The sequence below is a fragment of the Cavia porcellus genome, unplaced genomic scaffold, assembly GCF_034190915.1.
Source record: "Cavia porcellus strain 051 isolate PalLab524CR breed Dunkin Hartley unplaced genomic scaffold, mCavPor4.1 scaffold_17, whole genome shotgun sequence".
NCBI classification, from domain to species: Eukaryota; Metazoa; Chordata; class Mammalia; order Rodentia; family Caviidae; genus Cavia; species Cavia porcellus.
The window spans coordinates 61,642,535-61,659,856 of NW_026947500.1; the positions used below are offsets into that span (position 1 = coordinate 61,642,535).

Consider the following 17,322-nt stretch of genomic DNA (forward strand, 5'->3'; position numbering starts at 1 on the left):
AGGATTGGGGGCCAAAGGGCCTTTCTTGTTGCTCCCTATTCCCATATTCTTTGTTCCTTATATATGCAAGCTTATATAGGAGGCCCAGCTTCCCTCCCTGTCAGCCACAGCCTGATTGAATTGAGCTGGCTAGGTGTTCCCGCCCACCACAGCACACCAGGAAATTGCAAACCAGGCAGCCTAGGTGGGGCCCGCCCCTCCAGGCCACCCTCAGGCTCTGTGATGTGGGTTGTGCTAGCCCAGTGGGTCTCAGCCAGCAGCGTCACGTAGGCTAGGCACTTCTCACCAATCCCACTTGAGGGGGGAATATGTGGCTGAAGTCGCTGCAGCACCCCACTCCCACAAGTCTGCCCAGTCCCAGAATGTCCTCCACTGGAGTCTCCTAAACTGTGGAAGAGTGTCAGTTTCTCTCACTCACTTCACTGCAAGTCAATGCACAGCTCCCTGCCTGTCCTGTTTTCAACTCCGTTCACCGATTCCCATTCTCAGAGCTTCCGCATGTCTCTCTCCCTGTCGAGCGGATGTAGACGCAGCCACCGTGCAGCGGGAAACCCAAATCACGGCTTCCAATGGTACGGGCTCCAGCTTCCACACTGAGGCTTTTCTGTTCCTGTTATAGTACCAGGATTGCATTCCAAGTTGGTTTCTCTCAGCCCAGTTCGTTCTTGGGTCACCAGGGCATATCTCCTCCTGATTATGATTCCTTACTCAGCACCATTCCTGAATTCTAAGCTGAGTTTTTCAGAGAGCCTCAGTAGCTGCTGCTATCTGTCCGCCATGTTCTCCCAGAAGTCCCCTAACTTTCTTATTAGGAAAGCATCAAAGACCAAATGAGTGTGTAAAAGAGAAAAAGGATATGGATGAACACAGGATTTTGAGGTCCATAACGCTACAGAGAGAGCCTTTGTTTGATGAGCGTGCATCTATCTGGGTACAACGAGCCAGGAAGAGGAGTCAGTCTCCAAGGAAAGAGGGTGACAGTGGATCACTCGGCCTCCAACTGTCCTCCTGAGACCTGAGTGCCAGAGTAGAGGGAAACAGTTCCTTGCACGCAGGAGCAGGCCAGCTTTGACTCTTTCCACAAATACAGTTTCACTGCAGCACAGATTTGTCGTTGATAATTCCAGGCTGCCTGACTGCTCTAAGCACATAGGAGCAGATATGAGCTGCAACAGGGAACACAGCGGGAGAAAAGAGCATGATATTTCTACCTGCAACCTGCAGAAGAGAGCACAGGTACCTTTGAGTGCAAATCAACAGTAAATTCTAAAAGTGCAATCCAATATAAATAAATGAATAAACATATCAAAGTATCTATTCATCAAAAACTTAACTGTAAACCAGCAATTTCGTGTCATTCCAAGCCCCAAAAGTTTCCCTGCAGTGAAACTACTTTCAAAACTCATACAAAAACACTGACAAGACTGGTCAGAAACAAATAAAAATGCACCATACAGGAAGATTTATCCTACTGATTCCCAAGCGAATTACAAAGCCAAAAATACTAAGAGTTAGGGGAATAACAAAATCTGAGATGTCCCCGGATGGTTAGGTATCTTATTTCTCTTAGGCATAAATGTAAGTAATATTTGCCTTGATTGCCTTAGGTATATAGTGCAAGTCTCCATAGAAGGTTTATTGTGTAGCAGACTGTAGGGCAAATGCTAGGGTGTGTAAGAATTAATGTCCTTTGTGACACATTGAGCCACAGAATTGGAAACCTTCCCAGTGTGCCCATTCCCTGCTGATCCCACCAGAATGGGTTGGCTTTCATCTGCTGCCAAGCATCCTCCTTGGTGGGGATGTAGGTTCTGACTGTCCTGTGTCACAGTGTGCCTCCAGAGGTGATCTGTACTCCCAAGAAGTGCAGAGGTGACCAAGGACCTCCATGTGGTACCAAGAAAGAATCCACAAAACTGAAATGCTGACTTTCTTTCCCCAGATGCACAGCACTGTATCCAGTGCCCACCCAAGGAATATGCAAACAGTGAGAGGAATCACTGCCTCCCGAAGGTCATAACGTTCCTGTCTCTTCAGGATCCTCTGGGGATGTCCCTGGCTGCACAGCTCTGTGTTTCTCTGTCATCACCACTCTTGTTCTTGGGCTCTTTGTGAAGCACAGAGATACTCCCATGGTCAAAGCCAACAACAGGGGTCTCAGCTACACCCTGCTCATCTCCCTCACCTTCTGTTTCCTCTGCTCCTTGCTCGTCATTGGCCGTCCCAGCACAGCCACCTGCATCCTCCAGCAGACCACATTTGCAGTTGTGTTCACTGTGGCTGTTTCCACTGTCTTGGCCAAAACCATTACTGTGGTGCTGGCCTTTAAGGTCACTGCTCCAGGCAGAAATATGAGGCAACTACTGGTATCAGGGGCACCAAACTACATCATCCCCATCTGTACCCTCATCCAACTCACTCTCTGTGCAGTCTGGATGGGGACAAATCCACCTTTTGTGGACACAGATGCACACTCTGAACATGGCCACATCATCATCATGTGCAACAAGAGCTCCCTCACTGCCTTCTACTGTGTTCTGGGATACCTGGGCTCCCTGGCCCTGCTCAGCTTCACTGTGGCTTTCTTGGCCAGGAAGCTGCCTGGCACCTTCAATGAAGCCAAGTTCCTGACGTTCAGCATGCTGGTGTTCTGCAGTGTGTGGGTCACCTTCCTCCCTGTGTACCACAGCAGCAAGGGGAAGGTGATGGTGGCCATGGAGGTCTTCTCCATCTTGGCCTCCAGTGCAGGGCTGCTGGGCTGCATCTTTCTCCCTAAGTGCTATATCATTTTGATAAAGCCTGATAAGAATTCCATGAAATATTTAAGATCCAGGAAGTAAGAATCCTGAGCCTTTATCTCACAATTGTCTCTCAGGATTTTAGGGTTTTGAACCTAAATCCGTTTGAATTGAGATATCATAAAATAATGAACTGTTTTGTACATTGTGTCATCAACATTCACATGCTTAGAAAAGTAATATTTCTACGAGAATACAGGCCATCATTAAATTTCCTTGGGAACAAACCCCCAGACTCAGACTGTCGGTGCTAGAAACAATGCATTGAGACATGGGCCAAAAGCTCTCCACAGGGCTTTGTCACAGGTGTGAGGTGGCAGGCTTGTGGGCATGTAACAAAGCAGGTGGACAGTCTTCTCCCTAAGGCGGGAGGAACAGCCTGCCTCATTCCCATTGGCAGCTGGAGGTTCACAGTCTATCCTGATTGGCTGACTCAGGTGGTGTGAGGAGAACCTGGAACGTTGTAGGAGAGAGCAGAGCCAGCAGGAATGTGGAGAGACAGCCTTGGCTCCTGGAAAAGCTGTCCTTGTTTGTAGCTATGCTCTGGGATTCGACCTCAGCAGGTATTTATTGTAACTTAGGGTGTTCAGAAAGGGCTCTCTAGGGTGAGGTAGAAGCCAAGATGGGGACACGTTTCTGTTGGACAGAAAATACAACTTATTGTTTGCCACGATCTCATAAGCAGAAACGCTGTTTCACAGTTAATGAAAATGAAGGTTGAGTTTTAATCATTTTCTGTATGTTACTTATCATCTAGTAGACAGTGTGAATATTCATAATGTATTAAACCATTTGAATTATACATGAGGAAAATATTTTTTCATTCCTGTGGATTTTTGTTAGTTTTTAAAATATTCGCTATGGCTTCCTGTCAGTCGAATGAGTCCAGTGGAGGCCCCGAACTGGCTTCTTTGCCTGGGAAACAGGCTCTGGCTCCCTGTCAGATGAGTCCATGGGAGTGGGGAACCCTGCCCCAGTCTGGCGAACACTTTTCTTCACTGGGGGTCAGGATCCGCCTTCCTGTGGGGTCGAGTGGATCCAGAGGAGGCGAGGACCCCCATCCCAGCCTGGCTGAGCTCTCTTCTTCCCCTGGGACCAGGCCATGACTTCCTGTTGAGATCAGTGAGTAGGAAGGGGGCAGGGAATTCCAGGCCAGCCTGGCTGACCTCTCTCCCTCACTTGGAACAACACTTGAAGCTCGAAAATATAGGAAAATGACAAAATGAAAGACCAAAATGTAGTCTCAAACATCCAGCCCATCCCAAGAAAGCCTAGGAGCCATGTGCATAGAAGAAAATACATGCCACATAACTGAAATACCTGAAATAATAGTAACTGAAGTAAAGAAGCAACTCTGGAAAGGGTTAAAGGAATTCAAACTAGAAATAATCTCTCAGGTAAAAGAAGAAATGATAAAAGAAATGAAGGAGATACTGAACATACCTAAAGGAGACATAGTTAAAAAATTGGAGGACCTAAACAAAAAAATAGAATCCCTGGATGAACAACATAAGAAACAAACAGAATATGTAAAGCAGATACAAAGAGATATATAAGAAATCAAAAATTCCATCGAAAGCTGTAAATACCACTTCAAAGAATGTAAAGATAGAATTTCAGACCTCTAAGACAAGATTGCAGTGAGTGAACAGGAAAGGAAATATCTTTTAAAAATAACAAGAAATCAGGTAATAACAATTCAACACCTGCAAGATGACACAAAGAGGGACAACATAAGGTTAATAGGCATACATGAAAAAGAAGGGAACAACATAAAGGATGTCAAGAGGATATTTAGAGAAGTAATAGCTGAAAATTTCCCATACATGAGATTGGAAACTGATATCAAGATCAATGAACATAAAGAACTCCAAATAGCCATAACCAAAATAAAACTACACCCAGACACATAATAATGGCTATCCCAGAAATTGAACAAAAGAATAGAATATTAAAAGCTGTCAGAGAGAAAAGACAGATCACCTATAAAGGAAAACCTATCAGAATTACAGCAGACTTCTCATCACAAACAATAAAGTCAAGAAGAGCATGGAGCGAAGTATTTCAAACCCTAAAGGAAAATGATTTCCAACCTAGACTGATATACCCTGCAAAACTGTCCTTCAAAATGGATGGAGAAATAAGATACTTCCATGACAAAGAACAGCTGAAAAACTACATGATCACCAAGCCAACCCTGCAAAGAATACTGAAAGACAGCCTACATACATTTAGGAAAAATCCACTAAACAAAGCAGACAATTATGCAGAACTGAAAGATAAAGATGCAACAGCAGAAAGATAACCTGTCAACAAGAAACCAACATATAACTGTTATAATCATTAATGTAAATGGTCTCAATGCACCAATTAAAGAAACAGACTGGCAGAATAGATCAAGAAACAAAATCCAACCATATGTTGTCTACAAGAAACCCATCTAACCCAAAATGATACCCACAGATTGAAAGTCAAAAGATGGAAAATAATACTTCATGCAACAGGAACCAAAAAAAAAAAAAAAGTGGGGTGGCTATTCTGTTTGCAGACAATGTGAACTTCAAGCCAATAATGACCAGAAGAGATAAAGAAGGTCACTACCTACTGGTTAGGGGAAAACTCCAAGAGGAAGAGATAACTATCTTAAGTATATATGCACCAAATTCCAGAGCACTCAGTTATATAAAACAAGTACCAACAGAAATGAAATACCAAGTTTTCAGTGACACAATTCTAATAGGAGATCTTAACACACCATTGACCCCAATGGACAGATCAACCAGACAGGAAATCAGCAAAGAAAGAAAAGAACTCAATCACACCTGTGAACAAATGAACTTAATAGACATATACAGAGTATTCCAGCCAACAACAACATAGTATACATTCTTCTCAGCAGTGCATGGGTCATTTTTTAAAGTTGAGCATAAATTAATTCACAAAACATATCTGAATAAGTGCAAAAGGGTTGAAATTATCCCTTGCATGTTATTGGACCATAGCACTATGAAATTAGAAATTAATGATAAAAGATACTACAAAATTTCCACAAACACATGGAAACTGAAAAACACACTCTTGAGTAATCAGTGGGTCATAGAGGAAATTAAAGAAGAAATTAAACACTATCTACAAGAAAATGAAAACACAAATACAACTTACCGGAATCTGTGGGATGCAATGAAAGCCGTCCTCAGAGGAAAATGTACTGCCCTGAGTTCCCACATCAGGAAAACAGAACGAATACAAATAAATAACTTGATGCTACACCTCAAACAGCTAGAAAAAGAAGAGCAAGTCAAGCCCAAAGCCGAAAGAAGAGAGGAAATTATAAAAATCAGAGCAGAAATCAACGCAATAGAGACTAAGAAAACAATCCGAAAAATCAACAAATCAAAAAGTTGGTTCTTTGAAAGAATAAATAAAATTGATAAGCCCCTAGCCAACCTTATTAAAAAAAAGGGAAGAAAAAGCTCAAATTCATGCAATAAGGAATGAAAGAGGAGAAATCACTACAGGCCCTATAGAAATACAGAAAATCATCAACACCTATTTCGAAAACCTCTACTCTCAAATGTTTGATAACACAGAGGAAATGGACAGATTCCTAGAAGCATACGAAGTACAAAGCTAGGTCATGAAGATGTAAAACTACTGAATAAACCATTTCTATTAATGAAATTGAAAACATAATTAAATCATTACCTACAAAGAAGAGCCCAGGCCCAGACAGATTCACTGCAGAACTCTACAAGAAATACAAAGAAGACATAATGCCGACATTCCTCAAACTCTTCAATGAAATTGAAAGGTTAGCAATCCTTCCTAAATCATTCCTAGAAGCAAATATTACTCTAATACCAAAACCTGAAAAGGATCCAACTGAAAAAGAGAACTACAGGCCAATCTCCCTAATGAACACAGATGCAAAAATCCTCAATAAAATATTGGCAAATAGGATTCAGCAAGTCATCAAGAAGATCATACACCATGACCAAGTGGGATTCATCCCAGGCATGCAGGGATGTTTCAATATATGTAAATCAATAAATGTAATACACCATATCAATAGAGCCAAAAGCAAGAACCACATGATCATTCCTTTAGATGCAGAAAAAGCTTTTGACAAGTTCCAACATTCATTCATGATAAGAACCTTGCAGAAAATTGGAATAGATGGTCTTTATCTCAATATAATAAAGGCCATCTATGACAAACCAACAGCCAGTATCATACTAAATGGCCAAACATTGAAGGCCTTTACTTTAAAATCAGGCACAGACAAGTATGTCCTTTATCACCACTCCTATTTAATATAGTACTGGATATACTAGCCAGAGCAATTAGACAAGGGAGAGAAATAAAAGGCATAAAGATAGGAAAAGAAGAAGTTAAGCTATCATTATTTGCAGATGACATGCTACTCTATATAGAAGATCCCCAAAGCTCCACTGAAAGACTGCTGGATATAATAAATTCACTAATGTAGCTGGATAGAAAATCAATACTCAAAATTCAATAGCATTCCTATAGACTAACAACGAATTCACAGAAAGAGAAATAAGAGAAGCCACACCCTTCACACTAGCAACCCAAAAAAATGAAATATCTACGAATTACTCTCACAAAAGAAGTGGAAAACTTGTACAAGGAAAATTATAATACACTAAAAAATGAAATTGAAGATGATCTCAGAAAATGGAAAGTCATCCCTTACTCATGGATAGAAAGTTGAAAATGGCCATTCTCTCAAAACATTTATACAGATTCAATGCAATCCTGATAAAAATACCATCAACATACCTCACAGCACTCGAAAAATCACTCCTAAAATTCATCTGGAGTGAGAAGAGACCTAGAATAGCATGGACAGTTCTAAGCAGCAAAGGCATGGCAGGAGGTATCACAATCCCTGACTTGAAGTTATACTACAAAGCAACCATAGTAAAATCAGTATGGTACTGGAACCAAAACAGAGCCGAAAATCAGTGGAATAGATTAGAAGATACAACCACAACTGCAAACACACCACTTCATCTTCGATAAAGGGGCCAAACACTTTCACTGGGAGAATGACAGTCTCTTTAATAAATGGTGCTGGAAAAACTGGCTCTCCATATATGAAAAACTAAAACTAGACCCATGCCTATCACCATGTACTAAAATAAAATCTAAATGGATCAAAGATCTAAATATTAAAACAGAAACATTAAATCTATTGGAAGACAAATTAGGCAAAAACTTTGCAGATATAGGAGTAGGTAGAGAATTCATGAATAGGACTCAAAATGCACAGGAAATACTTCCCAGAGTCAATAACTGGGATCACCTCTTATTAAAAAGTTTCTGCATGTCAAAAGAAATCTCCAGCATAGTGAAAAGAAAACCCACAAACTGCAAAAAAATCTTAGTGAACTGCCCCTCAGACAGAGGACTTCTGTCTAAAACATATAAAGAATTTAAAAAAAATCAGACCCCCAAAATTCAAAGACCCAATCCAAAAGTGGGTATCTTGAGATGAATAAACAATTCTCTGATAAAGAAATACAAATGGCAAATAAATATATGGAAAAATGTTCATCATCATTAGTCATTAGAGAAATGTAAATTAAAACCACACTGAGATTTCACCTCACTCCTGAAAAAATGGCCAAGATTGAGAAAACGAACAATAACCAATGCTGGAGAGGCTGTGGGGAAAAAGGAACTCTCCTGCACTGTTGGTGGGAGTGTAGACTAGTGCAACCATTGTGGAGGTCAGTCTGGAGATATCTCAGAAAACTGGGACTGGAAGCCCCATTTGACCCAGCTATACCACTGCTAGGCATATTCCCAGAAGAACTGAAAGCGTCATACCACAGTGATATATCTGCACCCATGTTTATAGCAGCACGATTTGTAATAGCCAGGTCTTGGAAATAACCTCAGTGTCCATCAACTGAAGAATGGATAAAAAAGTTTTGGTATTTTTATACAATGTAGTACAACTCAGATATAAAGAGTGATCACATTGAGACATTTATAAATAAATGGATGTAGCTTGAGACCATACTTATATGTGAAATAAATTAAACTCACATGTATAAATACCGCATAGTTTCCCTAGTGTAAGAAATGATAAGAATACATAAAAGTATGTGGTAATCATGATTCCCAATCATATTGGTTTGAAGCCATATAATGTTTTCACTCTAACCCGCAATGGTTTTATCCTGGGTTGTTCGATTTTAGTATTTATGATAGTACAAATAGCTATTTTGAAGAAAACAACACAACATAAAAGCTTGTGCTGATTTAATATCATCTTGTTTTGAAGTCCCATCAAGCTGTGGTACATCTGTTTCCACTGGTTTTAACATGTTGTATCTTACTATATTTCATTATATGCTATAATATATACACAATTCTTTATAGGCAAAGAGATAATAAAGAAACTGTTGTTCGTTTTCTATTAGCTGGTTCTAAATACCCTTTAAGTCTTGCATTCTCTTGAATGGCTTCACACTGTCTTGATATGCTTGATGTTATAGCATACAAAGTTACACTCAAATAATTCAAGGAAAGAGGCACTATGGCAACTACTATTATGTTAGATTATCTGATGGTGAAACACAATGATGCTTGAATGGTTTGGTTCTGCCCTGAGTTGTTCTATTACAATGTCCTCTCTTATCTCAATCTCCCCCCCTTTTAAAAATTAATCTATTTTGTTCCATTTTTTAATGAAGGGAAAACTAAATTAAAAATAGTGGGACATATTATAGTAACTTTCTTGGTTTTCCTATTAACCTGATTTGAACCCCAGTATTGCTCTCCCCATCTTGTTCTGTCTGATTATTCTATATTCTATTTTGTTTGATAGTATCAAGTTTGAGGGTATAGGCAACCAATTTGAAGGCAATAAGATATACTATGATGCCCATTATGGTTTGACTATTATCCTTTTTTTTGAAGTCCTGTAAGGTCTCCAGTGTAGGTTTTATTGGTCTTGTTCTGCACTGTTTTGATCAATTCTATTATACTTGATGGTATAGACAACTCAATTTAAAATTAGCAAGATGCACAATAGTTAACCACTTTTGATCACCTGGTATTCTATTTTGGCATTATGTGCTATGCCCACCCTTCTGTTCTGACTCTGTTTTGCTTAGTCACATTTTGTTTCATTTTCTTCAAAAAAGTAATAAGAACTGTGGGATTAATAAAACTCAAAAAGTCTAATTGTTATTGTAAAAAAGAGAGGGAAGGAAGGTGGACTAAGTGATATAACCGCAGGTACATTAGAGAGTGTAGGATGGAAAACCATATTACTGAGCTTTTGTTGGATCACGGAATGGAACTGTCTCCAATTTCACTGTATGAATGTCCACTTTATATGCTTTAATTTTGTAATTTGGACAACTGTTCCTGGGAAGATAATATGTAACCTATTAACTGGTGATTTCTTACTGTATATTCTTTTTCTTCCAATACTATATTATTAGTACCCTTTTACTGCTTTGTTTTTTTATGTCCTTTCCTTTTTCTCTTTAAATAAAAAAAATAAAATATTCTCTCTTTTAATTTTTTTTAGTTTAAAGAGATTAAGACAAAACAGGACATAACAAAGCAGCTTAGAATAGAACAATATTAACAATTCAATTTTTAATATTCTGATTTCAGTTTAATATTTGTGATATATTTTTATTTGGAACTTTTCCAAGTGAAAGCATGAATTAGCCATATTTATTTCAATGTAGTATGTTTTTGAAACATCTTATTCACCCGTAATTGTCCAACTGATTTGAACTGATAGTTTTTTATTTTAATATACTCCTAAATTATCCACAGTAAATGGACATACTGAAGTAATTTTCAAATCTGCCTCTGATATTTATTATTTCTTTCTGTTGCATAAATACAAAATCCTCCCTACTGCTTATTGTGAAATCTTTGAACAATGTTTTCAACCATCATCACTGAACACTGTTGTGAAATATTAGAAGATCTTTCTTGTATTCATTTGTTTTATTTGTGTCCTCTTATCTATTCACCATCCTCTCTGATTTCTTCACACTCGCTCACCCATCCTGGGGATTGGGTGCAATTTTTTCCCTTTATTTCTTTAAGATCAATTTAAACCATGGTGGTGGCATGAGGTCTTATGTCTCACTGCGTGGTGGCTCCACTTGGAACTATTTGGGTCCTCCCAATGTAATACAGCAGCACATGCATGACTGTCTCATCAGGCAACTTTTGATTAATTTTATTGTCACAGGAAAACCAATATCAAACGCAGTGGAAGATTCTTTGCACTGAGGAGTTAGACAACAACTTGTCTATCATGCTAGTGGGTTGACGGAAATCTCAATTCCAAAATCATCAGCATTGAGGCACTTTCAAGGTCTGTTTAAATATAATTTGCAAGCAGGAAGTACAAGGCATTACCTGACTGATTACATGGATTGAACAGTCATATATTGTCAGGTCAACTAACTCTAAATACATTTTCTTTTTTTAAAATTTTATTTAAGGATAAAAAGGAAAAAAAGCAGAAAAAGAGTACAAGTTATACAGAATTTCAGAAAAAAATAAATAGGAAATTACTAGTTAATGGATTACATATTGTCATCTTAGAAATTAAATACATTTTCTTACAGGAATTATTTACTGTAACATAGCAACATCCTGGGGATGTGGGGTGAGGGTTCAAGTGAAGTGAGCAGACCTAAAAAATAAATTTGATTGGGTTAGTTTGCCCCAACCACAGTCCTTGAAGCCAGTTAGAAGCAATATATTTCCTTAGTTAAGGGAAACCTAGGATGAGAATAGTCAAATTGTCCCAGGGCATTATCAGAAGAAAAGCAGCTGGCCCCAGACTGTCAGGCTGCCTGAAGTTATCAGGGTAGATGTGTGACAGGGGGCAGGAGCGTGGTCACAGGCTTTTAACTGATCTCAAGGTTTTACCATGAAATACCCAGAAATTTGTTGTTCTACAACTGTGCCGTTACTAACCACATACTTGTGCTCCTACATTATTAGTCAAAAGACCAATACACATGATTAAACCCACTTGTAAAAACTGCCTGATGGGACAGGCATATCAGTGGTTCAAGGTAATGGGAACAGGTTAAATCTGCTTTCTTCTCAGACCTATATGGTTTTGAATATCCAAAAATCTACTTATGACTTGAAACACGTTTTATAAACTAATTGGATAATTTGCCAAATTGAAATTTTAGTTACCCAACTTCTATCTATCTATCTATCTATCTATCTATCTATCTATCATTACATATTGTTTGAAATATCTTATTCAATCATCATTGTCCGTTTGTTTTTTGGAGGACTGCCACATCACCCTCTCCTAGACCCAAGAGTGACTGCTTACCCGTGAGAAGCACAGGCTGTGTGGAGTGACTTCCCTAACCTGGCTTTCAGGGTCATTAGTGAGGCTGGCTGAGGCTGTGTGCTTGTCTTCATGAAAGCGGGAGGCTGATGATGGCCCAGCACTGGTTCTCATCCAGGGCCATGGCTGACTGCAGACAGACGAGCTGTGACACCGTGGGCTAAATATGGAATAATGTGTCTGCTGAGGCCTGCGTGACTCCAGAGGAAAATTCCTCCTCAGAATTGGCTACAAGGCAGATCAGTCATTAAGTGTCACCTGATTCTGGCTGTTTCTGTCTGTTCAGCAAGTGTCCTCTGTCCCCTGTTACAAGCCTTGCCGCCTTGTCCAGCACACGCAGCTTTAATCCCTTCATCATTTGCCCCAAGGAATAAATAACCAAGTTCTAGGAGCCCCATAATCTTTTTTAACCAAAGAGCAACTGATCATCCCAGGTTGCTGCCTGTAGCCCTATTTTGTTTCTTGCTCTTTCTTCTTGCTTTATGCCATAACTCTGGGCCACTTCAGCAATCTCCAACATGTTTTGTCTGCTTCATATTTTTTATTTGAATTCAGTTTTCTTATACTTGATAAATACTTACAAATATACATATTTATGCAGAGTGATATTTCTTTTTTAAATGTTTTTTTAAAGAGATTAAGACAAGACACAAAAAACAGATCAGCTTTTTCAACAATTTAAGCAACACAGTTAAGCACAATTAAGCAATTTCAACAATTTAAGCAACACAGTATCTCACCACAAGACAACCTGATATAACGGTAACTACTACAATGTTTCTTTCTTTGAAATCGTTGAGCATACCTTCATATACAATAGTATATGTAACATATACTATTACATATACTAATAGTATACTACATACACTAATAGTATATGTAACATAACACAATAGTATAAAACCATTAAAGAGAATGAAAGTATTACAGGGCATTCAGAAACAAATAACAGAGAATGAAAAATTGCTACTATATTATTTCATTTTCCATAAAAATTTGTTTGTACTATCACACATAATAAAATCCAATTAGTTACAATATGATAGAATCAATGGAAACAGAAGAACCAAGGCATGGTAGTACTTCAGAATAAGATGATATTAAATCAGCACTGGCTATTATAATGCCTTGTTTTCTTCAAAATAGCTCTTCATACTATCACAGATAATAAAATCAAACAATCCAGGATAAAACCATTCCAACTAATGCGTGCAAACATTATAAAGCTTCAAAGCAATGTAATTGGGAATCATGATTACCATAAAATCTTATGTACTCTTAACATTTCTTACACTAAGCAGATGACATGGTATTTATACATGTGAGTTTGATTTATTTCGCTTATGAGTATGGTCTCATGTTGCATCCATTTACTTATAAATATCTCAATGTGATCATTCTTTATAGCTGACTAGTACTCAACTGTATACAACTACATTAACTTTTTTCATCCATTCCTCAATTTTTATCCATTCCTTAGGTTGTTTACCAGACCTGGCTATTACAAATTGTGCTGGTATAAACATGGGTGCACATAGATCACTGAAGTATGATGTTTTCAGTGCTTCTGTGAATATGCCTATGAGTAGAACAGCTGGATCAAAGGGGACTTCCAATCCCAGCTTTTTGAGAAATCTTCAGACTGACTTTCACAATGGTTGCAATAGTCTACACTCCCACCAACAGTGCAGGACAGTTCCTTTTCCCCCACAGCCTCTCCAGCATTTGATGTTGGTAGTTTTTTGATCCTGGCCATTCTTTCTGGAGTGCAAAGGAATCTCAATGTGGTTTTAATTTGCATTTCTCCAATGACCAATGATGATGAACATTTTTTCATGTATTTATTTGTCATTTGTATTTCTTCATCTGAGAAGTGTGTATGCATCTCAGATGCCCATTGTTGGACTGGGTCTTTGAATTTCAGGAGTCTGATTTTTTATTAATCTTTCTGTATTTAGGGAGAATTTCTTTGTCTGAGGAAGAGTTCACTAAGATTTTTTTTCCCAGTTTGTGGGTTTTCTTTTCACTGTGCTGGAGATTTGTTTTGAGATGCAGAAAGTTTTTACTAATACGTGATCCTAGTTATTGATACTTGGAAGTATTTCCTGTGCAGTTTGATTCCTGTTCATCAATTCTCTACCTCCCCCAATGTGCTCAAGATTTTTACCTAATTTGTGTTCCAACACATTTAGTGTTTCTGTTTTAATATTCGTATCTTTCATGCATTTAGATTTTAGTTTAGTAACGTGGTGATAAGCATGGGTCTAGTTGTTTCGGCATATGGAGAGCCAGTTATTCCAGCACCATTTATTAGAGACTATTATTCTTCCAGTGAACATGTTTGGTCTGTTTCTCAAAGATAAGATGGTTGGGTGTGTTTGTAATTGTGGTTGTATCTTCTAATTTATTGCATTGATCTTCAGATCTGTTCTTATTCCTGTGCCATGTTGATTTCATTACAGGTGCTTTGCAATATGACTTCAGGGCAAGGATTGTGATGCCTCCTGCCTTGCTTTTGCTGCTTAGAACTCTCTTTGCTATTCTAGGTCTCTTCTTGCTCCAGATGAATTTTAGGAGTGATTTCTCTAGATCTGTGATGTATGTTGATCATGTTTTCATTGGGATTGCATGGAATATGTGTAACAGTTTTGGGAGACTGGCCATTTTCAAAATATTTATTGTTCCTATCCATGAACAAGGGATATCTTTCCACTTTCTGAGATCCTGTTCAAATTCTTTTTTCAGGGTATTATAATTTTCCTGTAGAGAACTTTTACTTCTTTTGTGAGATTAAATCAAAGTATTTCATTTTTGGGGTTGCTAGTGTGAAGGGTATGTTTTATCTCATTTCACTCTCAGTAATTTTGTTGTTAGTGTAAGGGAATGCTATTGATATTTGAGGATTGATTTTGTACCCAGCTACGTTGCTGAATTTATTTATTATATCTAGAAGTCTTTCAATGGAATTTTGGGGATCTTCTAGGTAGAGTATTATGTCATCTGCAAACAATGACAATTTAACTTCCTCTTTTCCTATATTTAACTCTTTTATTTCTTTTTCTTGTCTAATTTCTTTGGCTAGTATTTCCAGTGCTATGTTGAATAGGACCAATGATAAGAGACATCCTTGTCTTGTGCCTGATTTTAAGGTAAAGGCCTTCAGTTTTTGGCCATGTAATATCATGCTAGCTGTTGGTTCTTCATACATAGCCTTTATCATATTGATGCAAAAAAATCTATTCCGATTTTCTGCAAGGTTCTTATCATCAATGAGTGTTGCACCTCATCAAAAGCTTTTCTGCATCTATAAAAATGATCATGGGATTGTTACTTTTGGCTTTATTGACATGGTGGATTACATTTATTGATTTACATATGTTGAACCATCCCTGTATGCCTGGGATGAATCCCACTTGATCTGGTGTATAATCTTCTTGATGATTTATTGCTTCCTGTATGGCAATATTTTATTGAGGATTTTTGCAGCTGTGTTCATGAGGGAGATTGGCCTATAGTTCTCTTTTTTATTGGGGTATTTCTCAGGTTTTGGTACTGGAGTAATATTTGCTTCCAGGAAAGACTTAGGAAGAATTGCTAACCTTTTAATTTCATTGAAGAGTTTGAGCAGTGATGGCATTAATTCTTTGTCTTAGTTATTTTTAGTTACTTAGTTACTTTTTATTCATCACTGAGACAAAATAACTGATGACCAAAGTTGGGAAAATAAGGTTTTCTTCTTACAGTTTTTTAAGGTTTCGGTCAGACTCACTTGGTTCCATGCAGGGTGCATTGCAGGGCCACAGCTCATGGCAGCTGCAAACAAAAAGGCAGAAACTGGTAAAAGAGTGAGACACATCTTCTTCCTGTCATTACATTATATCCTGCGTCCACATCTAGGCCAGTGTAGCACTCACAACCCCAACCAAGTGCTAGACAATGAATCATCCTATACACATAATAGAAATGCATGCAGCCTGGGGGCCACTGACAGGAACCATTACATTCTAACCCTGTACCCGGGACTCATGTAGCTGCTTTATATTTAAAGACATTTAGTCCATCTCCAAGTGTTGCCAAAGTCCTGACAGTTTCAGCATTGCTGAGAAGTCCAAGTCCCAAGTCTCTTCCAAGCTCTATGGCAAACTGTTCACTGCAACCCCATGTACATCTGAAAAAGTTTAAACATTTCTGAAATGCAAAGGCAAATGATAAATATTACCATTCCAAAAATTACAAACAGGGGAATATAAAGCATTCAAAACAGAGCAAGTCCAACATCCAGCAGGGCAAACATGCATTACTACAGTTTCATGCTCAGCATCTGAAGCAATCTGGGTGAAAGCTCCAAAAGGCTTGGGAGATTCCACCCCCATGGCATTTACAGGGATTTTAGCTCCTGTATCTTCTCTCTTAAACCCTGTCTGCTTGCTTTTTGCAGCTTTCCTTGGATGATCCACGTTCCTGGCTTTTCCAAATTTCTGAGGTCTCCACTGCACCTTTGGGTTCACTCTTACATCTTTAAAAATTGCGCTCCCTGGGACCCACTGTTTGGCCTCCCAGGCCATTTGCAATCAAGGTGAAAGTCATCTAAAGCTCAGAATTTGTGCATTTTCCTTGCACCCAAAATCAGCACCAGGAAGTCATCTTATGCTCAGAATTTATGCATTTTCCTTGCACTTAAAACCAGCACCATGTGGATGCCACTATGGTTTGCTGCCAGTTGGAGCAGTACCCAGGCTTCTCTCTTGGCTGTAGGGGTCAATTGCCTGGATTGTTGGGCTCTGTGAACCGGATTGTGAAGAAAAGCTTTTCTATGTTGCTGCCATTCTGAAACCTCATGTGGTTGCCATTCTGGAAACTCATGTGGTCTCTTTCACCATGCTGGAGCATGGTGCTCTGCATCTTGCTCCTCTGAGCAAATTCTTTTACTTTTGCGGTTTTGAGGCTGCAAAAGGTGGAGACCCACTGCTTCCTGGGATGCCCTGGGGACAACTTTCTTATCTCTATGTTTCTCCTCAACAATCAAAGTCTCAACTCTATCTTTACAATCCACAGCTTTCCTGCAATTTTCCTTCTGGCCAATATCACAGTATTGTAAATTATCCTGCTGGGAACTTTACTCTTGATTTGCAACAC

At 38.7% G+C, this 17,322-nt stretch overlaps 1 pseudogene; it reads left to right on the top strand.

The window, feature by feature from the left end:
- The window catches only part of LOC100715640 (vomeronasal type-2 receptor 116-like), a 60,550-nt pseudogene extending 57,710 nt beyond the window's left edge, over positions 1-2,840 (top strand).
- Positions 2,841-17,322: the final 14,482 nt, after the last annotated feature.